Below are 12,523 nucleotides of genomic sequence, written 5' to 3'. Positions count from 1 at the left end.
CTGAGGAGTGGGTGGCGGGTTTCATCTTTTTTAGAATAGCCTCTATTTCCATGTTAGTGGTAAGGTCGAAAAATTCAAGGGTGATCTTTTTGTCATTGGGGAGTGGGGTGAGGGGGGTGGGGTTGGCAGGGAAGCGAAGTAGAATGTTGTCGATTTTGTGCTTGAAATAGCGAGCTAGTTCTTCGCATCTTTTGTTGGAGTTTGTTTCGTTGAGTGTAGGTGTATTGGAGCTGGTGAGTTCTGAGACATATGTGAATAAGGCGTTCGCATTAAATTGGTAGTCGTGGATTTTTGCGGCGTGGAAATCCCGCTTGGCTTGTGTGATCGCATGACGGTATACGTGTAAGGTATTGTTGTAAGTAGCTTTAAGTGTTGCTGATGGTTGTTTGCGCCAGGCGCGTTCTTTAGCTCTTAGGTTTTGTTTGATTGTTTTTAAATTGTTGTTTTTAAATTGTTGGAAAACCATGGTTTTCTTTTTTCAAGTTGTGCTAGTGGTATTTCTTTGTGGATGATGGGGCATAGTTCGTTGGCAATGAGAGAGGTAAGAAGAGAACCAAGACAGAACACATTTCTGAAATGCAAGTGAAGTCACAGTATCAAGGAAGAGGTGTGATCAACCATCTCAAAAGCGGAAAGAAAAGTCAAGGAGGATAAGGACTGAGTAAAGGCCTTTCATTTTAGCCATTAACAGGTCATTGGAGACTTTGGCAATTGCTGTTTCTGTGCAATGTATATGGTGAAAAACAAACTGGAGTGGATAAAAATGGTTTGAGATGAAAGAAAGTCAAGACAGCAGCAGTGAACTGCACATTCAAGTAGTTTGGAAGGAAAAGAGAGGTGGGACCTGGGATGATAGTAGGCAGGGAAGTTGGGGACCAGTGAGGGTGTTTTGAGGAGTGGCATGATCACAGCATGTTTCAATGTAGCAGGAACAGTAGCAGTGGAAAGCGATACATTTAGGATATGACAGATGGAAGGGATGATTGCAGTGGAAATAGAGCTGAGAAAGTGGATGGGAATGGGGTCAGAGGAACAAGTGAGTTTGGAGGAGGAGAGAAGATGGGCAGTTTCCACCACTGTGACTTCAGAAAAGGAGGAGAGAATGGTAGAATTTGGGGAATGGTAGAGGAAATAAGTGGGTAGAGGGAGATAGATGTGATGTGGTTGAGAACTCTAGAATAATTTTATGAATCTTGTCAGCCATGGTCATGGCAGAGAATGAATGGGGGAGTGGAAGCAAAGTTTGTTTAGGAGATAGTTTAGGTGGCAAAGAAACCATGAGTGTTGGAAGTAAGATGGACATAGTGATCTTGCTTGGCAAGTGCAATAGCTGACTAGAAGGAGATCAGCAAGAATTTGAAATGAAGTCTCCATGGAGATGGAATTTTAGCCAGAGACATAGAAACATAGAAATGAAGATAGATAAGCACCAAATGGTCCATCCAGTCTGCCCAGCAAGCTTATATTAACGCTACTGGCCATACAAGCCACCTTTATAATTATGTTTCCCAGACTGTCAGTCAGGGCCCTTGTTGCTTGCTGTTTGATTCCAACTCCCCATTACCTCTTGCTATTGAAGTAGAGAACAATATTGGAGTTGCATCAACACACAGAGGCTTATTGATTAAGGGTAGTAACCACCATATCAGAAGTTCCTCCCATGCTTATTTGTTTTCCCAAACTGTGCAATTCAATGTCCTTGTTGGTTGCTGTCTGAATCTAATTCCCCTTTTCCTCTTTTCCCTCTGCCATTGAAGCAGAGAGCAATGATGTAAATGTAACATCAGGACTTGCTACAGACAAAATGTTCCTGGATGTAATAAATGACTGCTTCAGGGAGCAATTGGTTCAGGAACCAACAAGAGATGGAGCTATTTTAGATTTAATTCTTAGTGGAACGCAGGATTTGGTGAGAGACATAACGGTGGTGGGGCCACTTGGCAATAGTGATCATGACATGATCATATTTAAACTAATAAATGGAAGGGGACAATAAGTAAATCTACAGCTCTAACACGATCTTTTCAAAAGGGAAACTTTGATAAAATGAGGAAAATAGAAAAAAACTGAAAGGTGCAGTTGCAAAGGTTAAAAGTGCTGAACAGGCATGGACATCATTTAAAAATACAATCCTAGAGGCGCAGTCCAGATGTATTCCACGCATTAAAAAAAGTGGAAGGAAGGCATAACGATTACCGTCATGGTTAAAAGGTGAGGTGAAAGACGCTATTTTATCCAAAAAAGCATTCTTCAAAAATTGGAAGAAAGATCCATCTGAAGAAAATAGGATAAAACATAAGCAGTGTTGAGTTTAGTGTAAAACATTGATAAGACAGGCAAAGAGAGAATTTGAAATGAAGTTAGCTTTAGAGGCAAAAACTCATAATAAAAACTTTTAAAAATATATCCGAAGTAAGAAACCTGTGAGGGAGTCAGTTGGACCGCTAGTTGACTGAGGGGTTAAAGGGGCTCTAAGGGAAGATAAGACCATTGCAGAAAGACTAAATGAATTCTTTGCTTCCGTGTTTACTAATGAGGATGTTGGGGAGATACCAGTTCCGGAGATGGTTTTGAAGGGTAATGTGTCAGACTAACTGAACCAAATCATTGTGAACCTGGAAGATGTAATATGCCAGATTGACAAACTAAAGAGTAGCAAATCACCTGGACCGGATGGTATGCATCCTTGGGTACTGAAGGAACTAAAAAATGAAATTTCTGATCTATTAGTTAAAATTTGTAACCTATCATTAAAATCATCCATTGTACCTGGAGGGTGGCCAATGTAACCCCAATATTTAAAAAGGGCTCCAGGGGCAATCCGGGAAACTATAGACCAGTGAGTCTAACTTCAGTACCGGGAAAAATAGTAGAAACTATTCTAAAGATCAAAATCGTAGTGCATATAGAAAGATATGGTTTAATGGAACACAGTCAACATGGATTTACCCAAGGGAAGTCTTGCCTAACAAATCTGTGTTCGGTACATGCTCATTCAATACCGACCCAAAAATATCTGTGAAACAAATATTTTATTATAGCAAGAAAGGCAAGTAATACAGAGTTTCTTGCGGAGTAGCAGACTTCACTAGCAAAAAGGGGAAGTCCCAAATCTACTCAGTTCTACCTCCATGTAGCCTTTGCTTATATGTAACTTATCTCTACAGTTTCTTTGTTTTGCACTCGTCACGCCTTGGCTGGTTTGACATCTCTCCAATCACAGGCTGCCAGTTTTCAACTCAGGGTTCTGTATACGTGCAACTTTCCTCACTTCAGCTCAGGTTAATGTGTATAGGGCAGCCTTCCTGGTTCCAGCTTGTGTCATTCTTTATCACGATCAGCGTACAAAGTCCAACAGTTCAGTGTCTTTCCACAGTTATATACAGGTGGATAAAGGTGAACTGGTGGATGTAGTGTATTTGGATTTTCAGAAGGTGTTTGACAAAGTCCCTCATGAGAGGCTTCTAAGAGAACTAAAAAGTCATGGGATAGGAGGCGATGTCCTTTTGTGGATTACAAACTGATTAAAAGACAGGAAACAGAGAGTAGGATTAAATGGTCAATTTTCTCAGTGGAAAAGGGTAGACAGTGGAGTGCCTCAGGGATCTGTACTTGGTCCAGTGCTTTTCAATATATATATATAAATGATCTGGAAAGGAATATGATGAGTGAGGTTATCAAATTTGTGGACGATACAAGATAATTTAATTCATTATCTGTATGCAGACGATGTACAGATTCTTATTCTTATTACAGAATCTATTTCAAAAGCACTTTCCCACTGGAATAACTGCCTTATTTCTATCACTAACCTCCTCAATAGATTAAATCTGGTCTTTAACTCTTCAAAGACGGAGCTCCTCCTCATTTCAGCAAATGAAGAAAATATTCCCATACCATTCCCTCACAACACATTCATCATTCATAAGCAGGTGAGAGATCTAGGAGTAATTCTCGATAACAGACTAAACCTTAAGAAAATGGTTAATACTACATCCAAAGACTGTTTTTACAGACTCCAGGTTCTGAAACGACTCAAGCCACTTCTTCTTTTCAAAGATTTCAGAACAGTACTCCAGGCGTTGTTATTTTCCAAGATTGACTATTGCAGTGCCCTCCTCATTGGCCTACCCAAATCGACCATTAAACCGCTTCAGATGATTCAAAATGCTGCAGCGAGATTACTGACCAACACCAGCCGCGGAGATCACATTTCACCCATCCTCAGAAACCTACATTGGCTACCTGTAAATTTTAGAATCCTTTACAAAGCAATTACCCTAATACACAAATCCATCCATCACCATCTCCATCTCAGCCTTAAAATACCCTTCAAACTTCATTCCTCCAATAGGCCAATTAGAGATAATCATAAAGGTACTTTGAATTACCCCCCTACTAAAGCCTCACGCCTTTCCTCGACCAAAGACCAAGCTTTTTCAATAGCAGGTCCATCTATTTGGAACAACATTCCTTCAAGCCTCCGACTAGAACCCTGTCTCATTACATTCAGAAAAAAACTTAAGACGTGGCTGTTCCACCAAGCCTTCGATGATCCTCCAGACAACCCTTAGTCTTCTTTATCCACACTTGGACGTAGAAGATTAAAGTCTTACAACCATTCAAACGAAGAACTCTGGCACTTACTGATTAAAGCATCTTTTGCTTTAATCCAAATTCCTTTTGGACTATGCTTCTTTAATTATTTTTTGGCCTTTAACTTCCTTCCAGCTCTTAAGCTTCCCAAGTTTTTTACTCCTTGTTAAATGTAACTTTATCTTATTCTCTTCTCTTGTTAATTACTTTTATTTATTGCTTCTGTTATACCCTTGTTTTATGTAAACCGATCCGATATGGTTTATTTACTATGAAGGTCGGTATAAAAAGTGTTAAATAAATAAATAAATAAATAATTCAGAGTAGTTAAATCACAAGCGGATTGTGATACATTACAGGACGACTTTTCAAGACTGGAAGATTGGGCATCCAAATGGCAGTAGAGAAGTGGACAAGTGCAAGGTGTTGCATATAGGAAAAAATAACCCTTGCTGTAGTTACACAATATTAGGAGCTACCACCCAGAAAAAGATCTAGGCATCATAGTGAATAATACTTTAAAATCGTCGGCTCAGTTTGCTGCAGCAGTCAAAAAAGCAAACAGAATGTTAGGAATTATTAGGAAGGGAATGTTTAATAAAACATAAAATGTCATAATGCATCTGTATCGCTCCATGGTGAGACCACACCTTGAATACTGTGTACAATTCTGGTCGCCGCATCTCAAAAAAGATATAGTTGCGATGGAGAATGTACAAAGAAGGGCAACCAAAATGATAAAGGGGATGGAACAGCTTCCCTATGAGGAAAGGCTGAAGAGGTTAGGGCTGTTCAGCTTGGAGAAGAGACGGCTGAGGGGGGATATGATAGAGGTCTTTAAGATCCTGAGAGGTCTTGAATGAGTAGATGTGACTTGGTTATTTACACTTTTGGATAATAGAAGGACTTGGGGGCATTCCATGAAGTTAGCGACAGAGGCATTTAAGACTAATCGGAGAAAATTCTTTTTCACTTAACACACAATTAAGCTCTGAAATTTGTTGCCAGAGGATGTAATTATTGTAGCTGGGTTCAAAAGAGTTTTGGATAAGTTCTTGGAGGAGAAGTCCATTAACTTCTATTAATCAAGTTTACTTAGGGAATAGCCACTGCTATTAATTGCATCAGTAGCATGGGATCTTCTTGGTGTTTGGGTAATTGCCAGGTTCTTGTGGCTTGGTTTGCCTCTGTTGGAAACAGGATGCTGGGCTTGACGGACCCATGGTCTGACCCAGCATAGCAATTTCTTATGTTCTTATGATGGAGTTGCATCAACAGCATAAAGGCTTATTGTTTAAGGGTAGTAACTGCCACACCAGCAAATTACTCCCATGCACTTTTTACTTCATTCCCATCCTCTACCCTTAAGGGATCCATAGTGTTTATCCCATGCCCCTTTGAAATCATTTCCTGTTTTTGTCTTCACTACCTCCTACGGAAGGGCATTCCAGACATCCACCACCCTTTCTGTGATGAAATATTTCCTGACACTGGTTCTGAGTCATCCTCCTTAGAGTTTCATTTTGTGACCCCTAGTTCTACTGATTTCTTTCCTGTGGAAAAGGTTTGTCATTGATTGTACATCATTAAAATCTTTCAGGTATCCAAAGGTCTGTATCATATCTCCCCTTCACCTCCTCTCCTTCAGGGTATACATATTTAGTTCCTTCAACCTCTCCTCATGTCATTTGATGGAGATCCACTACCATTTTGATCACCCTTCTCTGGACCACTTTCATCCTGTCTCTTTTTCCTTTTGAGATACGGTCTCCAGAACTAAACACAATACTCCAGATGAGGCCTTACCAAGGACCTGTACAAGGGGATTATCACCTTTTTCTTACTAGTTATTCTTCTCTCAGTGCAGCCCAGCAAATTGGGCACAGGGACATAGAAAACTAATTCTAGACGTGTGCCAAGGCTGGGGTTTGGTGCACCTTATAGGATGGGTAAAGGGAAGGGCATGAGTGTCAAAAGCAGAGGAGATTATAGTGTTATAAGAAGTAACTGCTTTGTCAGCTGATTAAAACAATGTAGTGGTGGAAGGAAGAGAGGAAACAAGGGTCAATAGCCTGGAGTTTCCTGAAGGTGTTGGTGGTGACTGAATGACGCTATGGGGGAGGGTAATTTAGTTTGAAAGTTATCAGAAGATGATCTGAGAGAGATAGAACCAAGGTGGAGAATTATGAGAGACAACATTTGGAGGAAAGGACTAGGTCTATGGTGTGCTTTGAGTAGGAGGTAGTACATCAGAGTTGGAGATCAAATGAAGAAGTTAAGGAAAGGAGTTTTGAGGCATAAGAGTCAGAGGGGTAATCAACATGGAGATTAAAGTCACCAAGAATAAGGGAAGAGAAAGTTGAGTCAAAGAAGAAGGAAAGCTAGGAATCAAAGTATGTGAGAGAGGAGGAAGGGGATTTATCAGCTACCCAGAGAGGTAGTGGGGTGAATGGGTGGATGGAGTGAGCCTCAAAGGAAGAAAAAGATATCGATTGAGGTGAGGAAGAGATTAAAACCTACAGAAGGGGGAGAGCAACAGTCCATGCCACCACCACAGTGGTCTACTTTGCAAGGTGTATGGGAGACAAAGAAACCTCCATGACAGAAAGCAGCAACTGAAGCAAACTCCTCAGGGAAAAGCTAATCCCAATTCTTGCCCTATAGAGTAGGAATTCCACAGGGAGCACAAGAAAGGAAGAGAAAATGGGAGGGAGAAGGGAATAGTGATAAGGCTGGAGGGGTAATGGTTTGATATGCACTAATGGGATGAAAGTGGCTTTGGAAGGTAGCTGAGAGTAGGAGGAGGAGCAGGAGAATACATAGAAGAGAGATAGAGGTGTGATAATAGCAGCAAGGATGAGATGCTGTCAGCAAGAATGGAGACAGCAGAATAGCAGATGAGATAAAGAATGGGGAAGGTGGACTTGTGGAGTTAGTAGTGGTTTGTAGCAGGGAATAAAATTGGGGAGGATTAGCGTCAGGATGAGAAAATGTAGTGGAGCCATAGGAAATAAAGAGAAGCTTGCAACCTTCTCAGTACATGGTCAACTGATCGAGAAACACAGGGTGGGAGTAGTTTGAACCTGAAGTGGGTTTTGGTGACTACTGGTATCACCCACCGAGGCAGCTGGGAGAAGTATGCAGATGGGCTGCAACCTCCCTAGTACCTTGTTGACTGCTCAGAGAATGCAAGTTGGGAGCACCTCAGGCTCGAGTTAGGTTGTGGTGATTTCCAGATTCGATCAGTGAGGCAGCTGCAACCTCCCTTGATAAATCAAACTTCTTTCACAACTCCTGAAAGCTCATAAGTGTATGTCATTTTAGAATATTCTCTTTTGAAACTCTTTTAATTCTCCCACTTGTTCATTTAAAGTATTTATTTTGTGAGAATGTCTCAGCACCTTGTTGGTACATGAAAACTACACCTTTTAATGACCTAATTTTCTTGCTCAATATACCAGTGTCTGGGGTTAGTGTTCCATAAGGCCTCCATGGTGATAAGAATTGAAGTACCACTAATCTCTGAAGATGAAATATTTACAGTTAAGTTGCTTAAGAGCATAGAGACCCCAGAATATCAAGTTAACGTTACTTCATACATAAGTTCAGAAAAATGCACTGCAGTGTTCAAAGTTTCTACAGAAGCTCCATCTGGGATGTTGAAGTTGCTGCAGATTGGATTCCTTCTTTTATCCCTGAAGATGTTCCTGGGACCAGTCACACTATTTCTAGTGACCAGTCCTTTGAAGAAGGTGCCTTCATTGGAGGGGAAGTGGCAAAACAAAGCAAGTCCAATGGCAAGAGGGGAAAAGCAGATTTCCATCTCATCTTATTGCACACAAAATGTACTGACTGCTCAGAACAGACAAAGCTGTACATTAGCTGAATGGCAGTTGCTCCCATTGTTAAATAATGTGGTTTATCCTTTCATTCCAGCATATCTATATGAAAAGTCTTTTATGAGATAAAATGACTGGGAAAAAGATAAATTTTCCAAGAGCATCTCACCTAACACTACACAGCAGCAGCAGCAGCCATTTTGTTCCTCCTTGTAGGTTCATTTGTACTGGACTTGTCATAATTTACTAGGCTTTAAAGGACACAACTGGTCTTCCTCATTGTCTGACTAACTATAGAAGAGACTTCAATAATTGCACCATACTTCACCCAACTCATCTTGACAGAGAATGTTGGCTACTCCTATCTATTCCGGCAAGTAGCATCTTTCTATTATTTTTATGTGTCCATAACATTTTAAATAATGGTAATAATGTGCAGAAAGTGAATCTACTTTGAAAGGGGATAATGAATGCATAGGTAACAAGTTGTTAGGTTATTAAGTAATACTGTGGTGATATGCTAAATTTCTTTTGTTTTTTTTTACTTTCCATGCTTTTTCAAACAGACATTCTTGAAGTCAACACCATGTTGTAGGTATCAGTGGACGTTTCACCTTTCCCAATATGGAGAAGATCAACTGTAGGGTGGAAGGGTGCCTCCATGGCTATTGAAATGCATGGAGAGTATAGTTTTCACAGGTGTACATATGTGATATGTTCTTTTCTCTCTCTGTGTGAGTATTTTTCCTTATACCTTTTTTCAACTGCTTGTATGGATGTATGTGTGTAAATGCTATTTTTTTTTTATATTGTAGATATTTTCTTACTTGTTCTTGTGAAGAAAGAGCACTGTGATCAATGTATGTGTTTGAGTCTGTTTTTGTGGAAATAAAACTATGATTTTTGTTTATTATGTTGACTATGCTGCAGGTCTTTGTTGTACTTGATTATTATTTAAATAGTTGCAGTATTTCATGTTTTGGATCTCTTCCAGTACCATCTCTAATGGACATGCACTAGCATTTTGTAGAAAGCTAGTTCTCCATTTTTCCTTTACTTAATGCTCTGATGTTTGAAATTATAGTGGAAACAGTTTGTTGCTATGTTTTCAACTTCTTGTGGTATTACAATGTTATAACATGACCTTCTCTTCCACTTGATCTGCTATCATCTAATTGCATTAATAGGACTTAAGGTAGTCAGTAGCCATATTGTAAACACTGTAGACTAATGGTTTATGAATATTTAGCATTATGGATTAACTGTATTATTCTTTTCTCAGCTGCAACATGGAAGGACTCAGGTAGAGAACACAGAATTCATTTACATCAACAGGAACCACAAGCAGATGGACAATCGCCATATCAAAACACTTTTACTCTCTCCTATCAAATTACAACAAGAAAATAATTCTATTATATATTCTGATATCAGATATTTTCTGAATTTTATAAAGTTTACAGTAATAATAAATCTGTGAATGTTATAGTTCCATAGTTGATAATGTTTATAAAAGTTGATAGAGAAGTATGACTGTAGGTAGAACTATTGCTGAGTTTAGTATTATTTATATATTACCATAACTAAGCCAAGCTTACGGGAGGCTTTAAGATTTATTATATTGAATGTTGTATTGTATATTTTGTTGTATATTAGGATTATTCTATTGCATCACAGTACTGTAAGTGTAGATAATAGGGTCTGGATTAGCCAATCTATTGAGAATATATATGTTGCTTAGAATCTCTGTATTTATTAACATGTGAGATGTTGCTCTGAAATTATGGGTTGGTATTCATCTAGAATGTGTGTACTGTAAGCATGAGTGTTTGAATTGTGATTGAATGAGTGTCAGAAAAAGAGAGAGGCAAATAAAGTGAATGCAAGAAAAAGAAGCTTAGCATAAGATAAGAGATATGTTGAATGGGCTAATGTGGGAATTAGAATAGGTTAAGTTATTTCTAGATGGTAAGCACTGTGATCCTTGAGAGAAAATGACACTGGTCTTTAAAAGTGACTTTTACCTGTAAAAGTTAAGGCAGTACTTAAAAATAGAGAAAGGCTAGTACAAAATGTATGTGTATGTGTGTAACCATGAAGAGCAGTGTGAGAGTGAGCCATTATAGCTATGGCATAATCGACACAGCCTTGTAGGTGAACCTATGCTGACAGCTGGCAAATGTACCCTGAAGTGAGACAGACTGGAGCTCTGCCAATACCAGCTGCCTCTCCCACAGGTTGGGCCCTTGGGTTCTGGTGGCTGGCAGGACTTAGGTGAGTCCTAAGGGCGGTAGAAAGAGCAAGAGTCCAAGGGGTCCCTGAGGTCAGGACAGGCAGCAGGATGGAGATACTGGAAATAGGCTGAGGGTCAGGTAAGGTGATAGACAAGCACAGACACGGTACAATGCAAGAGATCAGGTCCAGTTGGCAGACAAGCATGGTCAGGTACAAAGCAAGAGGTCAGGTCCAGGCACCAGGTAAATGTGGCCAGGTCCAAAGCAAGAGATTAATGATGATACAGAACAGGCACTGGATGAGACAGTTGGGCAGGGCAAGGCTGGGCAAGGCAGGACTGGAGCATTGCTGAGGTATCCAATTCTCCTTTGAAGGAGCTTTAAGTAGGAGAACACTGATGATGTCATCATAGGGCACCATGGCTACCTTCCTGCCATAGGCCCTATATGATTTCGGATGTAAGGCATGCGTGTGCCTAGAGGAACATAAGAACATACGAAATTGCCATGCTGGGTTAGAACAAGGGTCCAACAAGCCCAGAATCCTGTTACCAACAGAGGCCAAACCAGGCTACAAGAACCTGGCAAATACCCCAACACTAAGAAGATCCCATGCCACTGATGCCAGTAATCGCAGAGGCTATTCCCTAAGTCAACTTGATTAATAACAGTTAATGGCCTTCTCCTCCAAGAACTTATCCAAACTTTTTTTTTAAACCCAGCTACACTAACTGCACTAACCACATCCCCTGGCAACAAATTCCAGTGTTTAATTGTGTGTTGAGTGAAAAAGAATTTTCTTCAATTAGTCTTAAATGTGCTACTTACTAACTTCATGGAGTGCTAAAGGGGGCGGTGGCAGCATGGCAAGGTTGCTGTGTAGAGCTGCTTAAATAGCTTAAAGTGGTGTCCCAGCCACAAGAAGCCTCAAGCAGTGTCGGGGGTGAGTGAGGTGGCTCGTGGGGCAGTCCTGCAAGCCGCCAATCATAACAGTAACTCTATCTGGTGGAATAGCAACCTCCATTGATCAATGATGTCTCTCTTTTTTGGTGCCATCGTTTAAGTTTTCTGTCTGAACAACTAAACTATCAATAGGTGAAGTGTCCTCACAGACCTAAAAAGCCAAGGCCTCATTCATCTCAGAAATGAACAACTCCAGTAGGGAGCTTATGGTTGAGGGGTGACCCAATGATCCCTCCTAATTCATAAGTGTTATAGGTGCCAGTAAAATACAATGGAAGAATGATCTTTGGTGGTTAACCATTATTCTAAGGCACAGTAATCTTACTTTCTGATAATGAACACTGTCTAGACCATCAAAATTCCATTTGCTTCAATCTGATCTTGGCCTCACATTTCTCAGTCATTCTGGGGCTCAGCTGGCTTGGATGTCATAATTCAAAGATAGAATGAACATAATACAAGATAATTTTTGAATCCACCTTTTATCAGCGAGATTAACTTCCCATACTCAAAGGAGAATATATTTTAAATAGAAGAGAATAAAATTGCAGCAGGTCCACAAGTGCCTAAAAAATATATGGGATTCAAGGATAACTTTGTCAAGGTCATGGCAAATGTCCTATTCTATATAGACAATATGATCATCCAATACAGCTGCAGCCAGGGGCAGAAACTCCATTTGAAAAGACGTATTCCCAGATAGAGCACAAATTAAACACATTACACTTTCTGAAGGAAGTAATAAGTTTATATGGTCTGCCTTCCCATGTACTTAGTTTCAGAACATGGAGTACAATTCACAGCTTGATTTGGGTAAGAGCTGATGAAACACCTGATAATACAGCCACATCTATCATTGATCTAATAACCAAAACTGAATGCTCAGATAAA

The 12,523-nt window shown here is 40.0% G+C and overlaps 1 long non-coding RNA gene across 2 annotated transcripts in view; it reads left to right on the top strand.

The window, feature by feature from the left end:
* Window positions 1-10,210, top strand: part of LOC115093227 — a 30,975-nt gene extending 20,765 nt beyond the window's left edge. For both annotated transcript variants that reach the window (XR_003857236.1, XR_003857237.1), the window contains exon 3: window positions 9,718-10,210. This is a non-coding gene — a long non-coding RNA (uncharacterized LOC115093227). The remainder of the gene's footprint in view (window positions 1-9,717) is intronic.
* The last annotated feature ends 2,313 nt before the right edge of the window (window positions 10,211-12,523 follow it).

The sequence above is a fragment of the Rhinatrema bivittatum genome, chromosome 6 (genome assembly GCF_901001135.1).
Source record: "Rhinatrema bivittatum chromosome 6, aRhiBiv1.1, whole genome shotgun sequence".
Classification (NCBI taxonomy): domain Eukaryota; kingdom Metazoa; phylum Chordata; class Amphibia; order Gymnophiona; family Rhinatrematidae; genus Rhinatrema; species Rhinatrema bivittatum.
This window is presented reverse-complemented; position numbering and strand designations above follow the sequence as displayed.